Raw genomic sequence first — 15,280 nt, 5'->3', positions numbered from 1 at the left:
GCAAAATCATTTAAATTTTCAGTGTTTGTTTCCCCTTTACAGCATGGGACTGAAATGCTAGGTTGCAGTGACAAATAAATAGGAAAGCATGCTGAACATCTGTTCACCTTCTCTCTGTCCTGCTGGCCCCATCAATCCCCAGAACCTTAAAGGTGAGCTGTGTCAGGCAGGGCCACGTAATGCCTCTTATGTGTCCCTTTTGCCTTCCTTGGTTGCTTCTTCCATAAAAAAATACTAAAAATTTTATGGCTACATTGGTATAAAGAGGGATATAATTCAAACTGGGCTTATTATCATATAGTCATTATTATTATAATCATTTTCCTCTGATTCTAACAGAAATTAACATTATAATTTTGTGGGTCCCTAAAAGTATCACGGGCTCTCAGCATCAGGCCATAAGCTATTCCTGCAGGCGTGGGTCTCTTCCTTGTTCCTGAAATCTTTGAGTCTCATTGTAACCAAAATGGTTCAGGACAGTGAATTCACAATGGAAGAGATATTTTCCCCCTGAGATCCCCTGGGTCGGTGAGGGTGTGTGTGTTGGACGTGACTGTGGGTATTTCTGCAGTGGGCTTGTGTGTCTGTGCCTCACGGTGTAGCTGTTTTGGAGTGGAGGCAGGGAGTGTGAAAGCCTAAATTATAAAGTGCCTGAAATTTCATTCATTCATCCAACAAATTTTTTTTTTTTTTTGGAGCATTTATCACATGACAAGCCCTGTTATAGGAGCTGGAGATACAGTACAACCATCAAAAAAGACCAAGTCCCGGGGTACCTGGGTGGCTCAGTGGGTTAAGCCTCTGCCTTCTGCTCAGGTCATGATCCCAGGGTCCTGGGATCGAGCCCCACATCGGGCTCTCTGCTCAGTAGGGAGCCTGCTTCCTCCTCTTTCCTGTCCCCTGCTCTGCCTATTTCTGATCTCTCTCTATCAAATAAATAAAATCTTAAAAAAAAAAAAAAAAGAATAGTTGTTCCTTAAAAAAAAAAAAAAAAAAAAAAGACCAAGTCCCTGTCTTCATGAAGCTTACCTTCCAGGGGAGGGAAAGAGACAAGAAACCAAAAAACTACGTCAGGTGACAAGTGTTAAGCAAGGTGTGTAGGGAGAACCAGTGGTGCTAAGGTGAGAGTGGAGTGTCTGTTACACAGATGATCTGGAAACACATCTTTGGTAAGGTAATATTGGAGCAGAGCCTCTAAGGAAGTAAGGAATGGAGCCGTGTGGCTATTTGGGGGACCAGCATTCCAGGAAGAATGAAAGGCATGTACAGGGCATCCGGGTTAGTGCAGTTGGTTAAGTGAATGACTCTTGGTTTTGTTCAATTTGTGGTCTCAAGGTCGTGAGATCGAGCCCCACATTGACTGCACATAGCATGGAATCTGCTTGGGATTCTCTCTCCTTCTCCACCTCCTCATGCTTGTGCTCTCTTTCTCAAATAAATAAATAAATAATTCTTTTTAAAAAAAGATAAAAAAGAAAAAACAGAAAGGCAAGTACAGAGACCCTGTCGCAGGAGGCTTCTCAGTGAGCTTGAGAAACAGAATAGAGGCCAGAGTCTGGAGCGGTGCGGCAGGAGATAAAGTCAGGCAGCGCAGGGCCAGATCATGCAGGGCTTTGCAGGCTGTTGTAATGACTCTAGCTTGTAGTCCAAGTGTGATGAGAAGCCTCTAGATGAATTTGTTGGAGGAGGGTCATGATTTGGCTTAGCTCTTAATAGTATCAGTTAGCTGCTTGCATGGAATAGATGGGAGGAGGCCAGCCCAGAAGCAGGGAGGCCAGGCCAGGTAGGAGACAATTTATACGGATGTGGACCAGAAGGTTAGCAGTGGGTGATGCTGGGAAGTGGTCAAAGTGGGGATATGAAGGTAAAGCCAATAAGATCGGCTGGTTATTAAGATGTCGGGGGAACCCGAAAAAGAGAGGAGTCAAGGAAAACAGGTGAAGAAAGGATTCTAAGAGTTTTAGTTTGAATGAGTTAATTTGAGATTATTTTCTTTCTTTCATTTTTTTGTTGCTGTTAGTCACCATTACAATACATCATTCATTTTGGATGTCGTGTTCCATGATTCATTGTGTAACACTAGGGCTCCATGCAATCCGTGCCTTCCTCGTCCCCATCTCAGACTGAAGCTCTGGCCAGGGCTTTGTAGCCCCCCAGGGACCAGTCTTTGCATGTGGGCTGCAAAAAAGGGGATGCAAAAATGAACCAAGGAAGCTCCTGTTAGCTGACAATTTTGTCCAGAGAGGGACAGAGCTGTGGGTCATCAACAGGCAACACTCATGGGTACTGAGTGAATGCATGTCTTAGTCCCGGAGGGGGGATCTGGATGCCACCTCACAGTATCTCCTACAGGCCACCTTGTGTGCTGTTCAAATCCACTCCATCTGGGAACAATTTCTCCAAAACTGTAATTGGTCTGTTTCCTTGGGGAATTTATGGAAGGTTTGTGGGATTAACTAGCCACACCTCTCTTTGTCTTCACTACTGTAGCTAGTCTTGAGGCCACAATTAATACCCATCATCCTCTCCTGTACTATCCATTCAAGAGTCCCTTCATCACTGGCTGCACCTTTGCTGCTCCAAGTGGCTCACCTCGTGCTGTGACGCAGACCCTCATCCCTAAGGGATATGAGCAGTGGGTCACCATACCCTTCCCAGATTAAGGTGGCTGCACTTTTCCATTTACCTTTATAATCAGGAGAGGGAGTATTAAGAGACATCCCAGTAGATCACATGAGTGCCAAAGATATTCTTCATTGCTTCCAGAGTGTAACACGACACCCTGAAGATTACGGTTGATCACCTTGGCCAATGTGGTGATCCTTTTTCTGTCTTTTAGTCTCCTGGCATGAGGAGCCTGAAGTGACCAGGCAGTAGCTGTGGCTTAAAGCTTACCGGAACTCCTACTGTACCTCCTCCTGGTGGAAGCCTTCTCACTTTGGGAACCAGGGCTTCTAGATCCACAAAGCCACAAGTTGTCACGGCTGGAAGCACCAATTCCCCAAGGAGGTCACTGAAGTGGTGGTGAATGTGTCTTCCTCTTGGTTCCTGGACCTCTGTATTCCACCCATTAGAGACACAGTACTGTATAATGGTTGTTGTTCAGGATGAGATCGCATCCTGGGGGACAACAACACAATTTCGCGGTGTATCAATTCCAAATTGGTGCCTCAGCTGTATCTTAAAGCAGCCACTTTGGCCCTCTATCAGGCCAGCAGCATCTGGGTATGAGATAGGACGAGGGATCCCTTGGTCATGTGCCCACTCCCATATCTCCTTCACTGAAAAGTGAGGCCCATGGTCTGAGGCAAGGTCACATTTGATCCCATGTCAGTGAATCTAGTGTTCTATAAGACTTTGGATTGTGGTGTTGGCTCAGGCTCCACAGGCAGCAAATCCAGACATGAAATACCAACCAGGAATATGTTGTTTTTAAATTAAATCTTTATTTGATAATTGGAAATACACAAGTGGTTGTGAAAATTAAGAGATCCTATGGACACTTTTACCCAGTTTCCCTCAATGGTACATCTTGCCAAACTATAGTGTAATGTCACAATTGGGACGTCAACACCGATACAACTCCGGTTGCTCCCATTTTACTTGTACTCATTTGCGTGTGTGTGGTTGGTCACATGCACTTAATTCTATACAATGTTATCACCCACGTGGGTTTGTATACCTACTGCCATAGTCAAGATACAGAACTGGTCCATCCCCATAAGGATTCCTGTATTGGTCTTTTATAACCATAGCTGCCTCCCGCTTCCTTCCCTCATCCCTAATGCTGGACAACCATGAATCTGTTCTCCATTTCTAAAAATTATGCCATTTCAAAAGTGTTTTATAAACCGTATTTTACGGTATCTAAGTTTTAGGAATTGGCTTTTTTTTATCACTCAGTGTAATTCCCTGAAGATTCATCCAAGACCCATTCATCAATAGTTCATTCTTTTTGTTGCTGAATATTCCATGGTACGAATACACCACAGTTTGTTTAACTATTTATTCACTGGAGGACATCTGGGCTGTTTTCATATTTTTTTAAGTTGTAATAAATAAACCTTCTTTGAATATTTGTGTATAGGTGTTTGTGTGAACATAAGTCTTAATTTCTCTGGCATAAATGGCCAAGAGTATAATTGCTGGGTCATTCGGTAATTATATATTCGGTTTTATTAAAAAAAACTACCAAACTGTTTTCCAGTGCAGCTGGACCATTTTATAGTCTCCCCAGCAATGTGTGAGGGATCCAGTTTTTCTACATCCTCACCAGCTTTTGATGTCACAATTTTTTATTTTAGTAAGTATGTAGTGATATCTCATTGTGTCTTTAATTTGTATTTCTCTGATGGCCAGTGATATTGAACATCTTTCTATGTGCTTATTTGTGTCTGTGTATCTTTTTCAGTGTAATGTCCATTCCCGTTTTTGCCCGTTTTATAACTGGATTTTTTAACTGTAGAGTTTTAAGATTTTTATATATGTATATTTTCAGATACCAGTTCTCTGTCAGACATACGTTTAGCAAATATTTTCTCCCAATTATTGTTTGTTTTTAAGTCATCTTTGTAGGGGCTTTCACTGAAGAAAAGTCTTACATCTTGATGAGGTCAAATTTATCAATTTTTCCTTATGAGTCATGCTTTTGGCTTCAAGTCAAAAAACTCTTTGCCTGGTTCTAGATCCCAAAGATTTTCTCCTGTTTTTTTTTTTTTTTTTTTTTTTAAATTGTTATTAGTTTTATAGCTTTACATTTTACATGTAAGCTCGTGATCCATTTTGAGGTAATGCATGAGGATATGCATATGAATTTGAGTTAAGGATACATCTTAATGCCGGTCAAACTGGTGTTTCCTCTTCCAAAGTGAGTAAATTCCAGTGTAATCAACTTGCCCCAAGTGGCTGGCTTCTGTCCTTGAAGGGTGGTTTCATGGCACTTGTTCTCTGGTGGCCCTAAATATTTGGCAAAATACTTCACACTTCATTCTTACTTCCACAGGTCTATCCACCTGCCTCTCCCTCAGACTTCCCCATCCCTTATCTTTTAAGCTTTGTCCTTCCCAGGGCCCAGACCAATATGGCCAAGTTATTCATCACTACCTAGATATTTTTTTTTTTTAAGATTTTATTTATTTATTTTACAGAGAGAGATCACAAGTAGACAGAGAGGCAGGCAGAGAGAAAAAGAGAGGGAAGCAGGCTCCCTGCTGAGCAGAGAGCCCGATGCAGGAATCGATCCCAGGACCCTGAGATCATGACCTGAGCCGAAGGCAGTTGCCTAACCCACTGAGCCACCCAGGCACCCCTTTACCACAGGCTATTTATCTTTTCTTACAAGAGAATGACAGGTGCATGGAAGCTCTATCCATTATGAAGGTTTCCCCTCACCACTGTTTTTCAGGGCTGCCCCTGGATGGGCTGTAATGCAGCACAGTCCGCTTGTGGTATGACCCATCTGTGACCCAACCTTGGCTTCTTCCTCCTCTATCAGCTGATCATAAGAGACCCACCTCATGTCTCCAAGTAGGAGCTGAGGGAAATGTGGTAGTTGACACTGCTATCTGGAAGCTACATAGCTTTTCCAATCTAGCCTCAAAGTCAATACAGTATCACCACCTTGTTCAATTAGTAGAAACAGCAAACCTTCCCAGATTAAAGAACAAAAGAAAAGAAAAAAAAATCAGACTCTCCTTCTTGATGTGGGTGTAGCAACTCACATTGTAGAAGAGCATGTGGTATGGGAGATCCTGGGTCATCTTTGGAAAATACAATCTGCCACAAGGTCTCTCTATTCTGGCTGGAAAAAACTTGAATGATTCCCAGCCCTGCATGAGTCCTAGGAATTTTTCAGCTTATAGCTCCCAGGAATTAGTCTTTCCCTAGTGATTTTTCTCCGTCTGGTCTTGTGAAGTATTATCCTGTGCGTAGACAGGCGGGTGTTCATCCAAAGAGTCAACTCCTCATCCAGAGCTCCTTCTCCATGTATCTCCTTCCTTTTTGGCATTTATCCAGCAAATTTTAGCTCCCTCGGCTTCCCCCAAACTCTAATTGGCCTCCTCAGTTCAGCAAGACCACTGGTATCTGTTATGGTTTTCCCAAACAATCTATAAAAAAACAACAGTTCCATAAAGGAGGCTGAGTAATCTGAAAATTTCCTCCACAATTGAAGGTTATCTGTTTCCCTTCCCTCAGGGACCACAGTCCTATTCTGCCTCCCGTCCAATGGCTAAAAATAGTTGCTTCATACCTTTGATCCAGTTTTTTGGTTGGCTATGGTGAGAGAGTACTTTCCATTTTTTCACGGGTGGAAGCAGAGCCTGAATATATTTTGAAGATAAGGTCGATGGGATTTGATGAGGAGTTGGACATAGGTTGTGAGAAAAAGAGGGATATACATCAAGGATGACTCTAAGTTTTTTGGCCTGAAGCTGGAAGGGTGGCATTGCTATAACCTGAGGTTAGATCAGAATTGGGGTTGGGGGAGTAAGTTAGGAATTTAGCTTTAAAAATGTTAAACCTAAATACCTATGAAACAGCCAAGTGAGGCTGTCAACTTCTCAGTTGGATATAAGAGTCAGATGTTCAGGCTGGAGATTGGGCTAGAAATACATAATTGGAAATTGTCTCTGCATAGATGGTATTAGAAGCCATGGTTCTGAATGAGATTACCAAGGAAGAAAGTGTAGATAGAAAAGTGAAGTCCAAGGACTGAGACCTGGGACACTCCAATAGTAAATATTTAAGGAGACGGAGAGGATCCCCGGAGTTGTTTGTGCTAACTTTCCCTCTCCTCTGTCCCTATGCTCTCTTACTGATTTGCTGGCTCTGACTTCTGTTGACCTGTGTTGTCCTGTGGCCATCCTAGTCTAGGTCTGACAGATCAGTTCCAGGATTGACAATGGGCCTCAGAAACTGCTCTAGCCAATCCACGTCCTCAGAATCCTCTGGCATTGTTTGAGATCCACCTGGCTCCATCAGGACTGACTCCTGCCAAAGTATAGAGTAGGAATAAGGTGAATGGCTCAGGACTTCCAGAGTGAGCGGTTCCTGGGCCATAACCCCTTATCATCTCTGATAGTACCTTGCATTGAAAGCTCAGAAGAACAGGGAAAGAGCAGATAGATAATTCTAGACCAAGCCAGTTTCTTCTGCCAAAGATTCTGTCCTGCACAATATTGCTGTGTGGGCAAATTTGGTAGTGGTATTCTATGCTATTGGCCTCAAAACACTAAGTGTATATGCTTCAAATATCTTTAATTTCCCCATAACAAAATTATTATTGACTGGATAATAGTAATCAATATTAACATCATTCATCTAGCCACATGTGAAAGGATTAGATAATTTTATCACAGTATTATTTATACAAATAAACAAAAATTAATAAAAATATTAGAAATAACCTACAATAACTAATAATAGGAGACAAAATAAGTGGTACACCCATAATAAACACATATTAAAATAATTTTGCAGATATGGGAAGATGCTTATAATATATTGTTGGTTTAAACTTATTTTTTTTCCCAGAGGGGGAGAGGAGAGGAGGGGCAGAGGAAGTAAGAGAATCCTAAGCAGGCTTCAGCCTCAAGCCTGACACAGGGCTCCAACCCACAACCGTGGGATCACAACCAGAGCTGAAATCAAAATCGGATGCTTAACCGACTGAGTCATCAGATGGCCTGATTTAAACATTTTAACAAGGCAGTACAGTGTGGTGTTTAAAAGCACTTTCAAATAAACAGATTTAAAGAGAACACCCTACCTTGAACTCTAACAACTAATGGCTACGTAGAGAAGGATGCCAAGGAAACTGAGCAAGATCAGGGTCAAGGATATAAGAAAATCATCGTGTCATAGAAGGCAGGGGAATATTTTTTTTTTTAAAGAAAAAAGGAATGGTCATTCAACCATTCAATAGAGTTAAATGCTGAAGAGGCAAGATGACAAAAAGATGACCACCGTATTGACCATGATGACCACTGATGACCATGGCCAGAAGCTGTTCCAGCAGAATAATGAGAGTAAAAGCCAGACTGGGGTGGGCTGAAGAGTCCATGGGAGATGAGGGAGTAGAACTATTTTAAGGAATTAGATGTGTAGGGGAAGAAGGCAGAAGGCCACAGATAGAGGATGTATGTTCAGGGATCCTTTTTTCTTCAGAGAGACAGGAGTTTGTTAAAATAACCACAAGATGGATACAGTAGGGAGGGAAAGACTGGATACACAAGAGCAAGACCGGATCAATTACAGATGAAATTCATCAAAAAGGGGGGTGAGGATAGGCTATAACCTACAAGTGGGAGAACTGCTCTTGGTTCGTTAGTGGGAGGAGGGAGTCTTCAACCGCAGCAGGAAGCAAGAAGGGTGAATGCATGGGTAGGTTTAAACATTTGGTAACACAAAGGAAGGACTCAATGACGACTTGTGTGGAGGGCATCAGAGGGGTCAGGGGAGTAGGGAAGGTTTGAAGCCATTGATAGGAGTTGATAGGATTGTGAGTTGACCAGAGACAAGGAGTAAATTTTCAACCACCCTTTTGTCCCGTGTGGGACTGGTGATCCTGAATTGGGGTGGAACCCATCTCCCCGACAGTGAGACTTTCTTCAGTAGTATTTTGTTGCTTGGGTGCAGGCAAGAAGGAAGAAGACAGAATGGTTCATCTGTGGTTGGGGCTTAGCCATAAAGGACATGGAAATGTTTCCCTCCTGCTTGCGGGGTTGGGTGGGTGGAGATGAGCCCCAGCTCTTCCCCAGAGGGAAGGGGAAAGAGGGTAGTTCCTCTGTCCCCACTAAATGAGTTGCTCCGAAGTCCACCTTCCAAACTTCCTGTCCCTGGGAAAGCCTGTCCTTTGTTAGCCTGACAGATTCCCCCACGTAGAGCTCAGCCTCCCATATGCTCTTTGCTGTTTCTACAGGCTTGTCAAGAACAATCCCTTTCGGTTTTCAGAGAGGTCTTTTTATACGTGCTGCTTCTTGATCTGTACTGTGCTTGTGAGTGCATGGGAGGAACAGGGCTTGACTCCCTGAGGAAGGTCACCGTTAAGCTCTAGTGAGGACAAAATAGCCTTCTTTAATGCTCCACTCGCTTGATACTCTGGTGCCAACACTTCCTATAAGAAGCCACGGGGCTTCTCTTTCCTCTGGCCCTTTGCTTCTGCGGAGAGCCAAACAGAATGGAGCCACTTACTTTCCTCAGGTCTCAGCTTCTTACCCAAGGAGAAGAAAGAGGGCAGCTAAGTTATAATTTGTGCATGTGTCACATTCCTAACCTGGTTGCCGGGCCAGGGCTGGCACTGGGAAGGGAAGGGCTGGCGGAATGGAAGGGGTGAGGGAATCAGGTTCCAGCTCCCGCACAAGCCTCAGCTGTGACTACTGCTGCTTAGAGAACAGAGGGGAGAGGGCGAACACAAGGTGAACCACTGTTGGCTCTGCTGAAGAGTGGACGAAGTTCCCCAAGAAGACTGGCTTTGGGAACAGGCTGGCCTGGGAAGAAAAACTGCCCTCCCGCCCCAGAAAAAGGCCACGTGTGTTTCCTATGTGTCTTTGCTCCCTCCGAGCAGAGGAACCTCGTTTAAATAGGCCAGTTGACAAACTGGGAGGTCACTTGTCATTTCTGGCCCTGTTACTTCATCCACAACGTGAGAGCAGAAAGGGATGAGATCCAAGACTCTTTCTGACTATAAATCTGATATATTCTGGGTATAAATCTGATTGAACCGGAATGACATCAAATTTTCATTGTTTTATGAGCACTGGATCCCGAGGTCTTAACATATATTGGATGATATACACGGAGTCCCAGCTCTAGTCCCAGCAATGGTCTCAGAGGCAGGGATCAGGGGAGAGAGAATAATTTAGGAGGGCTCCACCCTGAAGAACATGTTGCAACCCATGGCTCTGACTCTCCCTTTTTAGGCCTTTTCAGTTTCCTCAACTGTAAAATGAGGTTCTGAGCCTAGAAGACCTATAAAATGCTGTTCTGATTTTCTGGGTTCCATGTCTCCGTCTTCAGGTAATTTTGAGCCCCAGTGGACAAAGACAGTGTCCTTACTGAACTATTTGTGGGGCATGTGTGCGGAGCTATAGTGGAACATGATCCCTATCTCAAGGAGCTCACAATGGGTTTTTAAAACTGCTAAGCCACACACATAAGAAAGTATAGTATAACACGCAGTATCATTCATGGCTAAATGTGTAACCGCAGACACCGCAGGCTGGCTCTCTCTGGGCACACTCATGCTACAGGTGGGAGGAGCCACAATTACAGCTTGCTTCTCCCACAGCCTCCTTCTACTTCAGCTCTCAAAAGGGGATTTGTGGGGGTCAGACTGCTGGGTTCAGTTCTGGCTCTGCCACTTGCAAACGCTGGGGAAGCTACTCAACTTTTGTAAGCTGTAAAGCCAGTTTCCTGGTCTTCAGGATGGGGTTAATAAAAGGACTCCCTTGCCATGTTGTTGTAAAGATTATATGAATTCTCAATAACTGGGTATAGAGAAAATGCACCTCAACATAATAAAGGCCATATATAATAAGGCCATATATAATAAGCACACAGGTAATACACTCAACAGTGAAAAGCCGAAAGCTTTTTCTTTAAGATGAATAGGGCAAGGATGCCCACTCTTACTACTTTAATTTAACATACTGTTAGAAGTCCCAGTCAGAGGCACCTGGGTGGCTCAGTGGGTTAGAGTCTCTGCCTTCAGCTCAGGTCATGTTCCCAGGGTCCTGGGATCGAGCCCTGCATCAGGCTCTCCTCAGTGGGGAGCCTGCTTCCTCCTCTCTCTCTGCCTGCCTACTTGTGATCTCTATCTGTCAAATAAATAAATAAAATCTTAAAAAAAAAAAAAAAAAAAAGAAGTCCCAGTCAGAGCAATCAAGTGAGAAAAAGAAATAAAAAGACCTCTGAATCAGAAAGAAAGAAGTAAAAATGTCTCTATTGACAGATGACATGATATTATTTATAGAAACCCCAATGACTCCACCAAAAAATCTCCAAGAATAAACAAATTCAATAAAGATGTAGGACACATAATCAATATACAAAAATCAGTTGTGTTTCTATACACTAGCAACGATCAGAGGGAAATTAAGAAAACAACCCCATTTACAGTTGCATTGAAAGAATATAATACCAAGGAATAAATTTAACCAAGGAGGTGAATGATTTGCACGCTGTAAACTATAAAATACTGATGAAAGAAATCAAAGACATAAATAAATTGAAAGATATTCCATGTTCATGGATTCGAAGAATTAATATTATTAAAATGTCCATACTGCCCAAGGCAAGCTACAGATTCAATGCAATCCCTATCAAAATTCCAATGGAGTATTTCACAAAAATAGAACAAACAATCCTAAAATTTGTATAGAACCACAGAAGACTCCAAATAGTCAAAGAAATGTTGTAAAAGAAGAATAAAGCTGAACTTCCTGATTTCAAACAAAATTACAGAGCTATAGTAATCAGAAACAGTATGGTATTGGCATGAAAACAGACGCTGAGTTCAATGGGAACAGAATAGAGAGCCCAGAGATAAACCTAGGCATATATGGTTAATCACTTTTCAACAAAAGACCCAAGGATATATGGTGGAGGAAAGGGCAGACTCTTCAATAAATGGTGCTAGGAAAACTAGGCAGCCCCATGCAAAAGAATGAAACTAGACTCATATTTTACACTATACACAAACACCAATTCAAACAGAGACTTAAACATAAAACCTGAAACCATAGAAGTGCTAGAAGAAAACATAGGGGCTAAGTTCTTTTATATCAGTCTTGGCAATGATTTCTTTGGATTTGACATTAGAAGCAAAGTCAACAAAAGCAAAAATAGGTAAGTGGAACTACATCAAACTAAAAGCTTCTGTATAGCAAAGGAAACCATAAACAAAATGAAAAGGCAACCTACTGAACATAAAATATTTGCAAATCATATATAAGGAGTTAATATCCAAATACATTATACAACTCAATCATACAACTCATACATCATACAACTCAATAGCAAAAAACCCCCCAAACAATTCAATTAAAAAATGGTCAGAGGAACTGAATAGACATTTTTCCCAAAGAAGACAGACAGATAGCCAATAGGTACATGAAAAAGTACTGAACGCCACTAATTATCAGAGAAATGCAAATCAAAACCACAATGAGCTACCAGCTCACACCTTTACTGTTAGAATGGCTATCATCAAAAAGACGAGAGATAACACATGTTGGTGAGAAAACAGAATCCTTGTATACTGTTGATGGGAAGGTAGTGTTGTAGCCACTATAGAAAATATAGAGGTGCTTCAAAAAATTAAAAAATAGAACTCCCATTTGACTCAGCAATTCCACTGCTGGACATTTATTCAAAAGAAGTGAAAACAGGACCTTGAAGCATTATTTGCACTCCCATTTTCATTGCAGCACTATTCACAATCTTCAAGGTGTGGAAATGATAAAAGTGTCCATCAACAGATGAATGGATAAAGACGTGAGATACACACACACACAATGGAATACTACTCTGTCATAGGAAAAAGGAAATCTGGCAACATGGATGGACCTTGAGGGCATTTTGCTAAGGGAAAAAAGTGAGATGTAGAAAGACAAAAACTGCAGAATCTAAAAACTAAAAAAAAAAAAAAAAAAAAAAGAAAGAAAGAAAAAAGAAAAAAAAATCTAAAAACTAAAAAAAAAAAAGAGGAAAAAAGTCAAAGTCATAGAAACCACTTTTCTATGGTTTGCCAGAGGCCTGTGAAAGAAAATTTCCCCTAGTGTAATGATAATGTCTCCCTGATGCAGTGATGCCCACGCCTGTCACAGAGAGACAGGTGGCAGTGATGGAGGAGCCCACTCCTGTAGCCATCACTGGTTTGGTTCTTAGACTGGCACAAACCAGAGGCATGCAGGCAGGGGGTGGGTCAAGTAAAAGGGGCAGAATTCCCATTGGATTCTAACCACTGCTGTGCTGTAGAGTTCCTGAGTTCACCGCAAACCACTCAAACCTGTTGGACCCCAATTCCTTTATTTCTTAGGGGTATTTAATACAAAAAGAGAAAACTTGAGTTCCTAAGAAGAAATCCCAGGAAATTAACAGGGTTTACTTTTTAAGAAAAGGGGGAAGTATAGAGGAAGTCAAGGTATTAATGGGGATTCATTTAGAGTCGAGACTTGGGAGGCCTTGAATGGATCTAACGGAGGTTGGAGGGTTTAAGGCAACCAGATTTACAATAAAAGAGCCACAGCATCTCCAGGGCAGAGTCTTAGGACGTATCTGCTCAGTAGCAACTAACCCAAAGGGTTGTCCAAAGGCCCTTCAGGGCCCATTAGTTCAAGTTGTTAAAGCCCTGTGCTGATGGGATCACAGGTGTGACCTCTGTGTACATGTGACTGTCCCCACATTAGACTGAGTCCTCGCCCCAGTAGTCGCACATGTACTCACCATGGACACAACGGAGAGTACAGGTGAATCCCTACCTTTGGAATTTAGCTCAGTAGTTGCCAGTCAGTAGTCGCACATGTACTCACCATGGACACAATGGGAGAGTATAGGTGAATTCCTTTGGAATTTAGCTCAAAGTACACTTGGCTCAAACTCCACATGTTGATACCTTAGGTTTGGTGCGGTGTTTGTATGGTGTCCTGCATGTCACTGGCATTTCATTGTCATTTTGAAAAAACATGTGAGCAGCAAGAGAAGACAGGATTCTCCTCTGAGGGCCATTAAGCTGAGGCACTAGCATAGTGGGTTGACCAGTTGGCCTGCCTGGCAATTCTCCTTCAGGAACTCGGTACTCAGAATTCTTGATCTTTGAGGAAACCACAGCGTTCTTCTTTCTTGAGGGCTCCCTGGGCATCTCAGCCAGGCCTGTGGGGCTGGTCACCCAGGCTCACAGTGAGAGCTGTATCTGAGCTCAGGCATGCAGAACTAGAGGGCTGGGCCTGTGATGGCAGGTCCCAAAATAAGGTGCCAAGCCCTACTTCTCACTTTCCCCTTGTGCCCTGTGAGATGCTGGCACTGCCTTCGGAGCCATTACTCAGCAGCCAGAATGTACAGAAATAGGCCTGGTGCACTGACCCAGCAGGTCACAGTTCTTTCCTCTGGCAGAGTCCTGTCCTGAGGTGGTAGGCCCAGGCAGAGCTGTGTGGGGATGTGACCTGGCCTCCCACTCTCACTTCCTGTCAGGCAGTAATCTTACCAGAGGACTGGGCTTTACTTAACTGTTTCTAGGCCACTGAACATATATCTCCTTGCCTCTGGGCTCTACAGTACATTAACCGGTGAACTCACTTCCTTACCTTCCCCACCTTTTCCACACACACTCTTCACACCTGCTTACCCTAAATGAAAACCTGACCTGCCTTGTCTCCCTGCCCTCTCCAGAGGCTGCTTCTCTACTTTCCCCGGTTTTCAAGGTCAGAACAACCTGGCATGGAGTTTCCTTTGTTTTCCCTAAACCATGCTTCTCCACCCCTCTTGAGCACGCCACCCCACGGACTGGCCACCTTGTCCATTCAACTGTTTACTGATTTTTTTGGCATTCTCTTATCCTCCTCAGTGGCTTAACTCCTGTCTCACAGCTTTCCTGGCCACTTCATCCCTGAGAGGCAAAGAGACCCTCCAAATATTCTGGATTCACGTCATTTTGAAAACTACAAATGATTAAATTCTGCCCAACCCATCACTCACTGTGATGAACAGAATTTGAACATGGGCATCAGAATGGCACGTCACCTCAAATTCTCACAGCCCTACTTGGACTACAACCTACTTAATTTCTTTCTAACTGTCAAGGTATTTCTTCCTCATCTGTTCACCCTCCCCACAATCTCTCGCTTCCTCCACGTCCAGTCTGGATCTACTGGTCCACCATTTCCAAGATGCTCATGGATCCCTTTCTTTATTCTTCCCTGGGTCCTTTCTTGCTGATTTCCTATCTTGGCTAATCTCTAACTCAGATTTCTTTGCCTCTCCTCCCAGATTATGGAGCTCTGCTGGAAATTTTTAATTTCTGTGCTGCCTGAGCCCTCGACAAACCATACTGTTAAGATCCTGTGTGTCTCTCTTCCCCACCATTTGTTCTCTCTCTCTTTTTTTTTAAAGATTTTATTTATTTATTTGACAGACAGAGATCACAGGTAGGCAAAGAGGCAGCCAGAGAGAGAGGAAGGGAAGCAGGCTCCCTGCTGAGCAGAGAGCCCGATGCAGAGCTTGATCCCAGGACCCTGGGATCATGATGGGAGCTGAAGGCGGAGGCTTTAACCCACTGAGCCAC

General features: G+C 43.1%; 1 protein-coding gene across 1 annotated transcript in view; it reads right to left on the bottom strand.

Moving 5' to 3' along the window:
- Window positions 1–3,468: 3,468 nt before the first annotated feature.
- Window positions 3,469–15,280, bottom strand: part of DTL (denticleless E3 ubiquitin protein ligase homolog) — a 63,897-nt gene continuing 52,085 nt past the window's right edge. Inside the window, exon 16 of the mRNA XM_082702398.1 lies at window positions 3,469–4,956. The gene's annotated coding sequence lies outside the window, so the exon portion shown is untranslated. The remainder of the gene's footprint in view (window positions 4,957–15,280) is intronic.

Source organism: Mustela nivalis (assembly GCF_964662115.1).
Source record: "Mustela nivalis genome assembly, chromosome: 16".
In the NCBI taxonomy this organism is placed as follows: domain Eukaryota; kingdom Metazoa; phylum Chordata; class Mammalia; order Carnivora; family Mustelidae; genus Mustela; species Mustela nivalis.
This window is presented reverse-complemented; position numbering and strand designations above follow the sequence as displayed.